At 47.0% G+C, this 12,672-nt stretch overlaps 1 protein-coding gene across 4 annotated transcripts in view; it reads left to right on the top strand.

The window, feature by feature from the left end:
• LOC127002411 (gamma-2-syntrophin-like) overlaps positions 1–12,672 on the top strand; it is a 124,886-nt gene that overhangs the window by 61,729 nt on the left and 50,485 nt on the right. The window contains exon 1 of one of the 4 annotated variants that reach the window (XM_050868304.1): positions 2,408–2,432. The exons of the other annotated variants lie outside the window; for them this stretch is intronic. The gene's annotated coding sequence lies outside the window, so the exon portion shown is untranslated. Of the gene's footprint in view, positions 1–2,407; positions 2,433–12,672 lie in introns of those variants that run through there. 4 annotated transcript variants of the gene reach the window in all.

Genomic DNA, 12,672 nt, shown 5'->3' with positions numbered 1-12,672 from the left:
AAGACATTTTTTAATCAGTGGCTTGCCTGAACGCGCTGTGAAAGGAGGCGAGAATGCACACCCAGAGTGCACACACGGCCCCAACTTTAGTCACCCCTGAACTGGCGGGTATTGTTTTTTTGGCTCCAAGTGACGTCATCCCGCTGCTCCGCCCCAAAACCGCCTCCTGCGCGTACCGGTCGCAATTTTGAAGCAGAGTGACTTGACTTGGTATATATAGACTTAGATCAGGACAGTAAGGTAAAGGTTGGGGGGATACGGTATAGCAGCGCGTGGAGGCTGTACTCATCTTGTCCTGTTGACCCGTTTGTGCAGGAGAGGCAGGAGAGTCCGACCCATCAAAAGGCTTGTCGGCACCTGTATCGATTAGGTAAACTCTTTGTGGTTGAATGCGAGTTCAGCATCAAAGGAAAATAAAAGGAAAAGCTTCTGGAATTATTAAGACAGTTTCGCTTTCTCTTTGTCCTTTATTTGCGTTCCATGTACTTTTGCGATGATGTGTTTTGCTACCTCTTGTGAGAAGTGGACGAGTATTAGGGATTTGGGAAGGCACTCTCTCTCTCTCTCTCTCTCTCTCTCTCTCTCTCTCTCTCTCTCTCTCTCTCTCTCTCTCCCCCTGCACACACACACAAGCACACACACACACACACACACACACACACACACACAAGCACACATACATAAAACACACACACACACACACACACACACCCGACTGCCCTTTCCCCTCCCTGCCCACGCGCGCACTGTAGCAGGCAGCCCGAGCATATAAACATTGCCTCCAGCGTCTGTTTCCTGACTCCTGACCGTGACAGGAAAAACTACAACATTGTTCCGAGCTGGCAGAGACGGGCACGTGAAGGTCAGAGAAGGTCACTTGTGCAACGCAGATCGTAAAAGGTCAGAGGTCACGAGTCTTTCATTAGCATACAGGTGTTGTCATTACCACACCTGAGAGAGAGAGAGAGAGAGAGAGAGAGAGAGAGAGAGAGAGAGAGAGAGAGAGAGAGAGAGAGAGAGAGAGAGAGAGAGAGAGAGAGAGAGAGAGAGAGAGAGAGAGAGAGAGAGAGAGAGACAGACACAGACAGACAGAGACAGACAGAGACAGAGAGAGAGAGAGAGAGAGAGAGAGAGAGAGAGAGAGAGAGAGAGAGAGAGAGAGAGAGAGAGGTATAACCTAATTGAAGTCGTACACCTAAGGACATATATTTGAGGATGCGTTTCTCTGCTTACATTTTCTTGCGTAAGTTTTCGTATAATATTTTGATGATTTTCTTCCTTTTTTCTTCTTATGTATGTCAGATTTATGTGTTAGTTATACCCTCTTCTCAACCTCCTCTGTTTTATATTCCTCCTCCTCCTCCTCTTCCTCCTCCTCCTTCTCCTCTTCCTCCTCCTCCTCCTCCTTCGCCTTTGCTGTCCTGTGCCTCTGACTCGTAGATTAAAGTAGATTTTAGCAACAACAAACAGCCTCGTTAGGACCAAGAGGGCTGTTGCTGTTTGCTTTTCCTTTGCACTCCTCAACTCCTCCTCCTCCTCCTCCTCCTCCTCCTCCTCCTCCTCCTCCTCCTCCTCGTCTGAGTCTTGGGGTTCATACAAGGTTCTCTCCCGCCATCCACAACAACTATATTTCAATCATAGTTTAGTGTATTGTATGGCAAAACCACATACACTGCGCTGGAACGTACTTGCTCAGCTATCTCTGTGCGGGAGCTTGCTCGGGGGAGGCATCAGGAGTGGAGGGGGTGAGTGAGTGAAGCGACGCGCCCCCGAGAGTATGCTCCCCGTTAGTTAGTTAGTAGTCTTTCTTTCCGACGGATTTAGATTTTTTTCTCATTTTCAATAATTATAGTCTCTGTCTGTCTCTGTGTCTGTCTGTCTGTCTGTTTCTCTGTCTGTCTCTGTCTATCTGTCTGTTTCTCTGTCTGTTTCTCTGTCTGTCTGTCTGTCTGTTTCTCTGTCTCTCTCTCTCTCTCTCTCTCTCTCTCTCTCTCTCTCTCTCTCTCTCTCTCTCTCTCTCTCTCTCTCTCTCTCTCTCTCTCTCTCTCTCTCTCTCTCTCTCTCTCTCTCTCTCTCTCTCTCTCTCTCTCTCTCTCTCTCTCTCTCTCTCTCTCTCTCTCTCTCTCTCTCTCTCTCTCTCTCTCTCTCATATTCCATTCCTACAGCCCTATTTCCTCTTAAACATCTTCTATATACCTTACTTTCCCCTGTGACTAGAGCCTTCACCTTCACCAACATTCATCTTTGATACTACTGAAGGTGCGGCTTTTCGGCCTTCACATTATATCCAGGTGCCATTTCTAACCAGTTTCTCAGCGGCCACATTTTTCTGAACGTGTGTTTGTTTTCCTCCTCAGGTGAGTGTGGCGGTGCAGGACGCTGGAGGTTGATGGTCTCACGGCATTGTTTACCTCGGAGGGTCAAGCCAGGTGGTGAGTGAGACAGCTGGTGGGAGGTGAAAGGGAGAGTCGTGGAAGGGGAGTGTGCGGCCATGGCTGATCCTGATCTTGATGTCACAGGTAGCTTGGGATTCCTCCCCAGCCAGGCCTTTCTATCGGCAGCTCCTGCGAAAGAAAACAAAACATGCGGGAAGTCTATTGGTCGTATTTTGACACCATCGCTTCCCACATCAACTATTTCTAAAGGTCAAAGAGGGGATCAATCTGTTTTTTATGAGTGTTTTTTAGGGTTCATGGCACAGAAGAAGGGTCAAACTACCACCAGGGTCATAAAACTACCCCTGGAAAGGCCTACAGCTCCTACGAAAGCCTTGTCAAATATGTGTTTCTGGGTTCACGGTACAGAGGAAGGGTCAAACTACCACCAGGGTCATAAAACTACCCCTGGAAAGGCCTACAGCTCCTACGAAAGCCATGTCAAATATGTGAGCTTGGGCGACGAAATGTTTTAAAATACGACTTTATGTTCTTCTCGGGGCAAGGTGTCATTCCCTATATCTCGCACGCCACATGCTCTCCAGGAACTCTTTCACTGCCTCAATCACTCGTCCACTCGTCTCTCCACTGAGCCCCACCAGCAGCACCATCCACTCCCTTCCCGTCCTCCCATTCACTCCACGTCCCATCTCACTCAGAAACACCTGCATCATCTTCGTTATTTCTCTGTCATACTTCTTACATTCCAGCACTACATACATCCCCAGCGCTATGTTGCTACCAAGAGAGTCGCGTGATATTCAAATTGGCGTAAATGTAGTAGTGTTTTGTGTGATTTTGGTAGCATCAGGATCTCGGAGAAGTACCCAGAATGCATAAAATCACGATTGTATTAGCATACCGAAATTGACCTCTCTTTCGGCCACCTCTTTTGATTCTTTTTTTTGTAGGAGCAGCGAGTAGCGGGCTTTTTTTTATTATTGTTTCCTTTTTTTTGTGTGCCCTTGAGCTGTCTCCTTTGTTGTAAAAAAAAAGATCAGCTTGAATTTCGCGCGGCTCATGGCACCTTGGCAGTGATGAACGAGGGAGGCCTAAGTCTTCTCAAGTCACCTCGGGAACAGAAACTGGCCTCGGTCCATCGGCGTGATCCTACTTAGGGCCGCTTTCACATTCACTTTGTTTGTTTTGATCGTTACCAATGGCGGTGATCGACGGTATAGTTTTCCACGTGAAACTGGCCTATGGGGTAGTGGCGGCTGCAGAGGAAGGGAGAGGTGTTGAGAGTGTGTGGCAATTTCCAAACGGGAAACACATGCGTAGGGATGACTTCACTAAACTGCAACACACACACACACACACACACACACACACACACACACACACACACACACACACACACACACACACACACACACAGTTAGTTAGTTAGTTTATTGACCAAAAAGTTCAAATTTTCTGTATGCAGTGAACGGTACAAAATTCCCATTGGTCCAAATAAAGAAATATACTTTAACAAGCTTAAATCAAAATACAGTCACCTGAAGTAAGGTCTTAAATTACAGGGTTCACGACTCATTAGATATATACGAACGTTGTCAGGCGCTTCCTTGCATCTTATTATTAGTACTGAACGATTTTTAACGCTACAACTTTAAGCAGTGAAAAAGAGTTGGTGTAAATATATTCTTGCATCATATGTTTCCGAGCTCAGTAACGCGAAAGGCAAGAAAGAAAACCTCAACTTGCTGCGGTATACTTCCTCCTTCAAAGCCTCGCGAGGTCTTGTAGGGGGTCGCAGAAAGCCGGGCTCGGGGAATATTTTTCGACCTTTACGTTCTATCTTGTTTGGGATCTATTTTGCCTTCCTTCCTCCGCCATTTTCTTTCTTTCTTTTTTTACATCCCCGCCTATAGCGCCGGTAGGCTTTCTTCTGGGGCCAGATGGTCAGCTCAACCCGTTATGGCGCAGGCAATTTTTATAGTGGCGCCAGTCATGCTCGGTTCATGCTGCCCCCCGGAACTCATTCTTGATTCACTGGACGGTTTCCTCTAGAGTCCGGGTTGATGGGTGGTCTTCAGGACAGCATGTGGGTAGTCTTAGGCCACTCGGCGGTGACTGAAAAATCCCAGGTGGTAGCGTGGGGATTCGAACCGACGTTGTCCGTGGCGTGGTAAATGTGAGCCCAGAACGCTAACCACTCAGCCACCGCCTTCCGCCATGCCGGGACGCCTTCCTCGTGGGTCAGGTTGTGTGACTCCAAAGGAAAATGAAGAAGACAAGGAGAAATGAGTGAAATCGACTGAATAAAATCCGCCGCAACTTTACTCATGGAACCGATATTAATCTGCTGAAGTGCTCTACAAAGAGAGAGAGAGAGAGAGAGAGAGAGAGACCAGACCAGACCAGACCAGACCAGACCAGACCAGACCAGACCAGACCAGACCAGACCAGACCAGACAGACAGGCAGACACAGAGACAGACAGACAGAGACACAGACACAGACACAGACACAGACACAGACACAGAGACAGACACAGACACAGACACAGACACAGAGACAGACACAGAGACAGACAGATTATCAGCAACGTTTCACATGGTGTTAATACAAGCTCTTCCTCTTTATTCTATTCTCTTTTTCTTTTGTTTCCTCCTCTTATTTTACCTCCTCCTCCTCCTCCACCTCCTCCTCCATGTTTCCTCTCCCTCTTCTCTTTTAGTCTCCTCATATCCTTGTTTATCCGTGTGTACCTCATCTATCTCCTTTTCCTCCTCCTCCTCCTCCTAACAAAGCCAATAATAAAGCCACTACTGTGTTCTGGTTCACAGCGAGGAACTTCAAATACAAGACGCTGGGAGGTAATGTTAACTCTATGTAACTCGGTAGTGAGACCTCGCTTTGAATATGCAGTGCAGTTCTGGTCCCCCAACCACAGGAAGGATATTGAATTATCAGGAGTTCAGCGACGCGCTACGATATCGATTCCACCCTTGATGACTCAGCCGTATGTTAACTCTATGTAACTCGATAGTGAGACCTCGTCTGGAATATGCAGTACAGTTTTGGTTCCGCAACTACAGGAAGGATATGGAGTTATTAGGAGTTCAGCGACGCGCTACGAAAACGATTCCACCAATGAGTTCTCAGCCGTATGTTAACTCTATGTAACTCGATAGTGAGACCTCGCCTTGAATATGCAGTGCAGTTCTAGTCCCCCAACCACAGGAAGGATATTGAGTTATTAGGAGTTCAGCGACGCAGTACGAAAACGATTCCACCATTGAGGACTCAGCCGTATGTTAACTCTATGTAACTCGATAGTGAGACCTCGCCTTGAATATGCAGTGCAGTTCTGGTCCCGCAACCACAGGAAGGATATTGAATTATTAGGAGTTCAGCGACGCGCTACGAAAACGATTCCACCATTGATGACTCAGCCGTATGTTAACTCTATGTAACTCGATAGTGAGACCTCGCCTTGAATATGCAGTGCAGTTCTGGTCCCCGAACCCCAGGAAGGATAGGAATTATTAGGAGTTCAGCGACGCTCTACGAAAACGATTCCACCATTGATGACTCAGCCGTATGCTAACTCTATGTACCTCGATAGTGAGACCTCGCCTTGAATATGCAGTGCAGTTCTGGTCCCCGAACCCCGGGAAGGATAGGAATTATTAGGAGTTCAGCGACGCTCTACGAAAACGATTCCACCATTGAGAACTCAGTCTTATGAGGAACGACTATGTGTGTAAAATGCTTCAATTATCAATATTTCCGTGTAGAGATATTTACAGAGGCTACCAACCCAACTCGGAAGACTCTCTAGCGGAGGAAGGGACCGAGATCACCGTATAGTATCCGGCAGAAAGGGGACACTGCTTAAGGGGAGAGGAAGAGGAAGGTTTAGAGTCTGCCTAATGGTACGGCCGTAAACCTCCTTACACTAGAAAAGAAACGGTTACGAGGAAATTTAATCCAGGTGTTCAAGTGTCTGAAGAACTTAAGTAACGTCTAGCACCCCACGTTCCTTGAGTTACAAACCAGCTCGGGAACTAGAAATAACGGTCTACCAATTCAAGCGAAAAGATATAATACAAAAATTGGCTGGAGTCTTATTTTTCGAAGAGTGTCATCCGTCAGTGGAACAACTTACCCTCTGAAGCAGTTAGTAAGAAAACCATCAACTCCTTTAACCCGTTCGCTGCGATTGGCACGGATTTGGCCTTCCCTGGTAGCCTGGTAACATATACTCCCAGGTCTTTCTCTGCCTCAGTGGTGGATGATGGAGTGTTTCCCATGTGGTATTGGTGTGCTGGATATCCCTTCACTGGTAGCCTGGTAACATATAGTCCCAGGTCTTTCTCTGCCTCTGTGGTGGATAGTGGAGTGTTTCCCATGTGGTATTGGTGTGCTGGATATCCCCTCCCATGGTGCAGGACTTTACATTTTTCCTCATTGAATTGTAACAGCCACTTTTTGCTCCATTCCTGTAGCTTGGTGAGGTCTTACTGTAGGAAATCCGTATTCAAGGGATAAAAATTGCATCGACCGCTTCTTTGTCGCGTCAGGGATTAACAGTGTGCCTATCGAGGTGCTTTGATCTTCTCTGCAAGCAATGAAGTGATTGTCTGGCGGATTAAGTCGCTGGAGCAACTCCCTCGTATTGAACCTTTCTGTTGCCTGTCCTTCCAAATTTCCATGTTTCCTCCTCCTCCTAGTGCTCCTCCTCCTCCTCCTCTTCCTCCTCCTCCTCTCGTAAGCCGCCTTCATCTACACTTTCAATCAGCAGAGGCGGCGCACAGCTGCATGGAAACCGCCTTCTTGATGGCTGTATCTCCATTCATCTCTTGCAAGGCGTCTGTGGTCGCTGTTCACAGACGCCTCCGCCTTTCACAGCACCCATTTCCGGAGGCCAGTAAAGAGACGACTCGGGTTCGTGTGAGTCCTTTTTTCACGTTCATGGTGTAGAGGCTTTGTCAAACTACCACCAGGGTCACGAAATTGCTCCTGGAAATGCCCGCAACACCTACGAAAGACTTGTCGAATGTGTGTGTTCTTAGGTTCATGGTACAGAAGAAGGGTCAGACTACTACCAGGGTCACAAAACTACCCCTGGAAATGCCCACAACACCTACGAAAGCCTTTCCAAATGTGTGTGTTCTTAGGTTCATGGTACAGAAGAAGGGTCAAACTACCACCAGGGTCACAAAACCACCCCTGGAAATGCCCACAACACCTACGAAAGCCTTGCCAAATGTGTGTGTTTTTAGGTTCACGGTACAGAAAAAGGGTCAAACTACCACCAGGGTCACAAAACTATCCCTGGAAATGCCCACAACACCTACGAAAGCCTTTCCAAATGTGTGTGTTCTTAGGTTCATGGTACAGAAGAAGGGTCAAACTACCACCAGGGTCACGAAACTACCCCTGGAAATGCCCACAACACCTACGAAAGACTTGCCAAATGTGTGTGTTCTTAGGTTTATGGTACAGCAGAAGGGTCAAACTACCATCAGAGTCACGAAACTACCCCTGGAAATGCCCAGAATACCTACGAAAGCCTTGCCAAATGTGTGTGTTTTTAGGTTCATGGTACAAAAGAAGGGTTAAACTACCACCAGGGTCACAAAACTACCCCTGGAAATGACCCCAACACCTACGAAAGCCTTGCCAAATGTGTGTGTTCTTAGGTTCATGGTACAGAAGAAGGCTCAAACTACCACCAGGGTCACAAAACTACCCCTGGAAATGCCCACAACACCCACGAAAGCCTTGGCAAATGTGTGTATTCTTAGGTTCGTGGTACAGAAGAAGGGTCAAACTACCACCAGGGTCTCAAAACTACCCCTGGAAATGCCCACAACACCCACGAAAGCCTTGGCAAATGTGTGTATTCTTAGGTTCGTGGTACAGAAGAAGGGTCAAACTACCACCAGGGTCACAAAACTACCCCTGGAAATGCCCACAACACCTTCGAAAGACTTGTCAAATGTGTGTGTGTGTGTGTGTGTGTGTGTGTGTGTGTGTGTGTGTGTGTGTGTGTGTGTGTGTGGTGGGCCGCCGAAATTTTTAAAAGTCTGCCATGCCTCACAGCCGCCTGCCCGTTCGTTCATATTTTTTCTGTGTTCCTTTGTTCTCTCTCTCTCTCTCTCTCTCTCTCTCTCTCTCTCTCTCTCTCTCTCTCTCTCTCTCTCTCTCTCTCTCTCTCTCTCTCTCTCTCTCTCTCTCTCTCTCTCTCTCTCTCTCTCTCTCTCTTTTATGTTTGAGTGTTTGTTCAGTGTTTTGCTGTGTGTGTGTGTGTGTGTGTGTGTGTGTGTGTGTGTGTGTGTGTGTTTTTATATCGTTTTTTCTCTCTGTTTGTTTATCTGTTTGTTTTGTACCACCCTGTTCTTTGTCTGTTTGTATGTCTGTATGTCTGTACTGGCAAACATTCTACTGTCTGTGTCTCTCTCTCCTGTCTTTTCGAGTATGGCTGCCTCTGTCTGTTTCTTCGTATATAGCTGTCTCTGTCTGTCTGTATGTATGTGTGTGTGTGTGTGTGTGTGTGTGTGTGTGTGTGTGTGTGTGTGTGTGTGTGTGTGTGTGTGTGTGTCTGTCTGTCTGTCTGTCTGTCTGTCTGTCTGTCTCTCTCTCTCTCTCTCTCTCTCTCTCTCTCTCTCTCTCTCTCTCTCTCTCTCTCTCTCTCTCTCTCTCTCTCTCTCTCTCTCTCTCTCTCTCTCTCTCTCTCTCTCTCTCTCTCTCTCTCTCTCTCTCCCCTACCTCCCCCCCTCCCTCCCTCCCTTGTCAACATAACCCAAAATAGTGTCTCCGCTGTGAATGAATCTCGAATATATAAACAAATGTATTTAGTGGAGTTAGTCGTCATTGTTGAGAGATGGAATTAACGAGAGAGTTTTTGCTATAATGAGATAACACTCGCTCGGAAAATATGAGGAAATTAGAAGTGTGGAGAGAGAGAGAGAGAGAGAGAGAGAGAGAGAGAGAGAGAGAGAGAGAGAGAGAGAGAGAGACAGACAGAGAGAGAGAGTGAAACACACACACACACACACACACACACACACACACACACACACACACACACACACACACACACACACACACACACACACAGATCCAAGAATAAATAACAAAAAAAAAAATAGGGTTGCAAATACAAGATACCAGGAACAAGGATTTTAAACTCCAATGAAATAAAACAACACAAGGAAAAAGTTATGAACATAGGAAAGAAAAGAGAGTATGTAGGATGTTTTGGGGGCAGAGAAAGGAGGAAGGCTTTAGAATGGGACACAGGCTCAGGCGGGTTAAGGAGGTGAGGTGACATAACGAGGAGGGAGGGTCCATGGCTTCCTCGGCTCAGAAGATAACTGTCATCGATTTTTTAAAGTGTGTTGGGCCATCCTCCTCCTCCTCCTCCTCGTCTTCCTCTTCCTCCTCCTCCTCGTGAACCTCGTCCTTCTTCTTCTTCGTTTCGTTTCGTTTAGTCGGCGCAACATCTGTGGTCATATGCCGGAGAGATACAGAAGGGGAAGGAAGTATAGGAGAAGGGAACAGACCCCAGAAGACGGGACACAACCCCCGATTAATACCTGGTACCCATTCACTGCTGGGTGGACAGGGGCGTAGGGTATCGGAAAAGCCGCCCAAATTATTCCACTCCGCCCGGGAATCGAACCCGGGCTCTCTCGGTTGTGAGCCGAGTGTGCTAACCACTGCACCACGAAGACTCCGGGATGGAAGGGGAATCCGTCTGTAGTATTGATAGAGGAGAGAAGCGAAGATTACTTAAGTCTGTGGATACCAAAAGGACGGTGTGGCTGATGCTGTTAAAACAATGGAGCCCAGGCTACAGCACTGGGTCATAGTTACGTTTTATTCTATCGATGTCTCTGTATGTCTGATGGAAAGGTAGGTACTGTCTGCTCATATGATTGATGCGCTTGCTAATGGAGCCCAGATTACAACATTGGATCATAGTTACTTTAGTTTCTGTCAAAGTTTGTGTATTTTTTTTCTTTACGTCGTGGCCAATTACGCCGGTAGGCTTCTTCCCGGTGGGGCCTGATGGTCGGAACAGCCCGTTCTGGCGCAGGCGAGTGTTTATAGTGTCGCCATCTTGCACTGGCTCATGCTGCCCTCCCGGAGCTCATCTTTAATCCTAGAATCTAGAGTCCGGGTTGATAGGTGGTCTTCTGGACAACATGTGGGTAGTTTTAAGCCACTCGGCGGCGGGTGAAAAATCCCAGCTTGGTGGCACCGGGCGGGGATTGAACTCGCGTCGTCCTGAACGCGGCGCCGTCACGCTATCCATTCAGCCACCGCTTCTCAGATTTAAATGGCACGCCACACGAATCGTTCGAAGGAGTGTTGGAGCATTGTGGCGTGTATAGCAATTACGAGGAACGGCTTCTCTAGGAAAGCAATATTCACGCACAAAACATGAAATCCCACCTAGCAATGACGTCTTGGGCGAGGGAAGGCGACGCGGGAATAACCAGAATAGCTCCTTCTCGGTGTTAATGTTCGGGGGAGACGTGCGCGGCGGCGGCGGCACTCAGGAGTCCTTGTTATGAATATTCCCGTGCAAGGCCTTGAAGGTATCGCCGCGTTTTGTGCCTGGAAGGGAGAGCCGAGGCGTGTTAGAAGGAGCAAAGTTGTGTCCTCGTATGAATAGTGAAAGTATGTATTCCCTTCATCATGTTTTAAGAATGCCCGGGGAGAAGGCCCCGCATTGCAGCTTCTCCCGGCCGCCGCCCCGCCGCCGGCCTTGCAGACCCGCCGGGGCGTGCATGCAGCCTGGCCACGCTAATGGGAGCCGTAATACATTTATGAGGTTTCCTTGCCGTCCGTAATGCAAGGCTTGAGCCAGTGTAATGTTTATGCCTTCCATGTTTTTTGGGGTGATTTTCTCCATGTCAAATATCACTTTGCTGCTATTGCTCTACTTAACCTGGTAGCAGCGACGGGCCAAACTTGTGGCTTTACCGTGTACCAGCGACGGGCCAGATTTTTGCCATGATATAAACCCCCCAAAAATAGATGATGCATAAATTGATCACAAATACATTGATATACATTATGAAATGGTTTGCGTGAGTGATGATTTTTTGTCGTTATTCTCGCTTAGAGGGAAGGGCCTTTAAAAACATGATCCCCGCAGCTACCGGGTTAAGCTACAGTCACACTGATTTTACGACCTGCTAACGACCACCCGCGACCCCAAAATGCTGCGATTCACACCCACCGCTCCCCGACCATATAGGTGGCAAAGTAGTCGTGCGACCGAACGGCTACCGGTGGTCGTTTAGAGTCCGTCCAGTGTCCGTCCAGTGGGTGGCCGGACGGCGACCATGGTATGATTCACACCTTGACCTCACACCTGGAGTCAGGCCAAGACGCCCATCATACGCCGACTGGTGACCGACAGGCAAGGACCAGTACGCGTCCTGTCGCACTGAGGACGGCGACCTCCCTTAACGACCTGATGCTGACGTGTTACAGTAATATTATCGCCCAGTTATGTTACACATTTTTCATTCTTATTTCTATAAATTATATGCGAAAAAATTGTTTCTTATAAAGGTAATGCAAATATTATGTGCTTCACTGCAGCAAAAGACAGATATTTGCCGCCGCCCCACCCCCACCCCCACCCCTCCCATGTGCCGCAGACATGCAAAACATGCTCGAAGCAATCTTGGTTTAATCTGTTGTTAGTACGTATGTTACATTATATTCGTTCTAATGCATTTCCATCACCCTGGGCAGAGCAGAAGATGAAATTAACAATTCTTTTTTAAATGGATAAAAGTCAATAGCTCAACAGACTCTCATTGTTACTGCTGTGCACATCATGTTCTACAGTGATGTATTTTTACGCTTTCAGAATGTTTCGTACGGGAGCATTTGAAGGTAACGGAAGTGATGTGTACTTAGTGTTTATGTTATAATGTTCCCTTTTAATGATAATCTATAATACGTTGTGATGTAAAACACGGTAAAATAACGTATTAGTACCTGAATTACAATTATACATTCATTTGTTTTAAAAAATGCGACTGCGGATGTCATGTGTTGTCTTCAGTGCTGAAGACAACCTTGAAATGATTTAGCTCTCGTCGTGTGCTTATCTTTGCAAAACAGTTGTTATACGTCGTTCAGATTTAGGCGATATATATATATATATATATATATATATATATATATATATATATATATATATATATATATATATATATATATATATATATATATATATTCTTCTTGGTCATTCC

The sequence above is a fragment of the Eriocheir sinensis genome, chromosome 23 (genome assembly GCF_024679095.1).
Source record: "Eriocheir sinensis breed Jianghai 21 chromosome 23, ASM2467909v1, whole genome shotgun sequence".
Taxonomy (NCBI): Eukaryota; Metazoa; Arthropoda; class Malacostraca; order Decapoda; family Varunidae; genus Eriocheir; species Eriocheir sinensis.
Note: the sequence above shows the minus strand (reverse complement) of the source record. Positions and strands in the feature narration are given on the sequence as shown.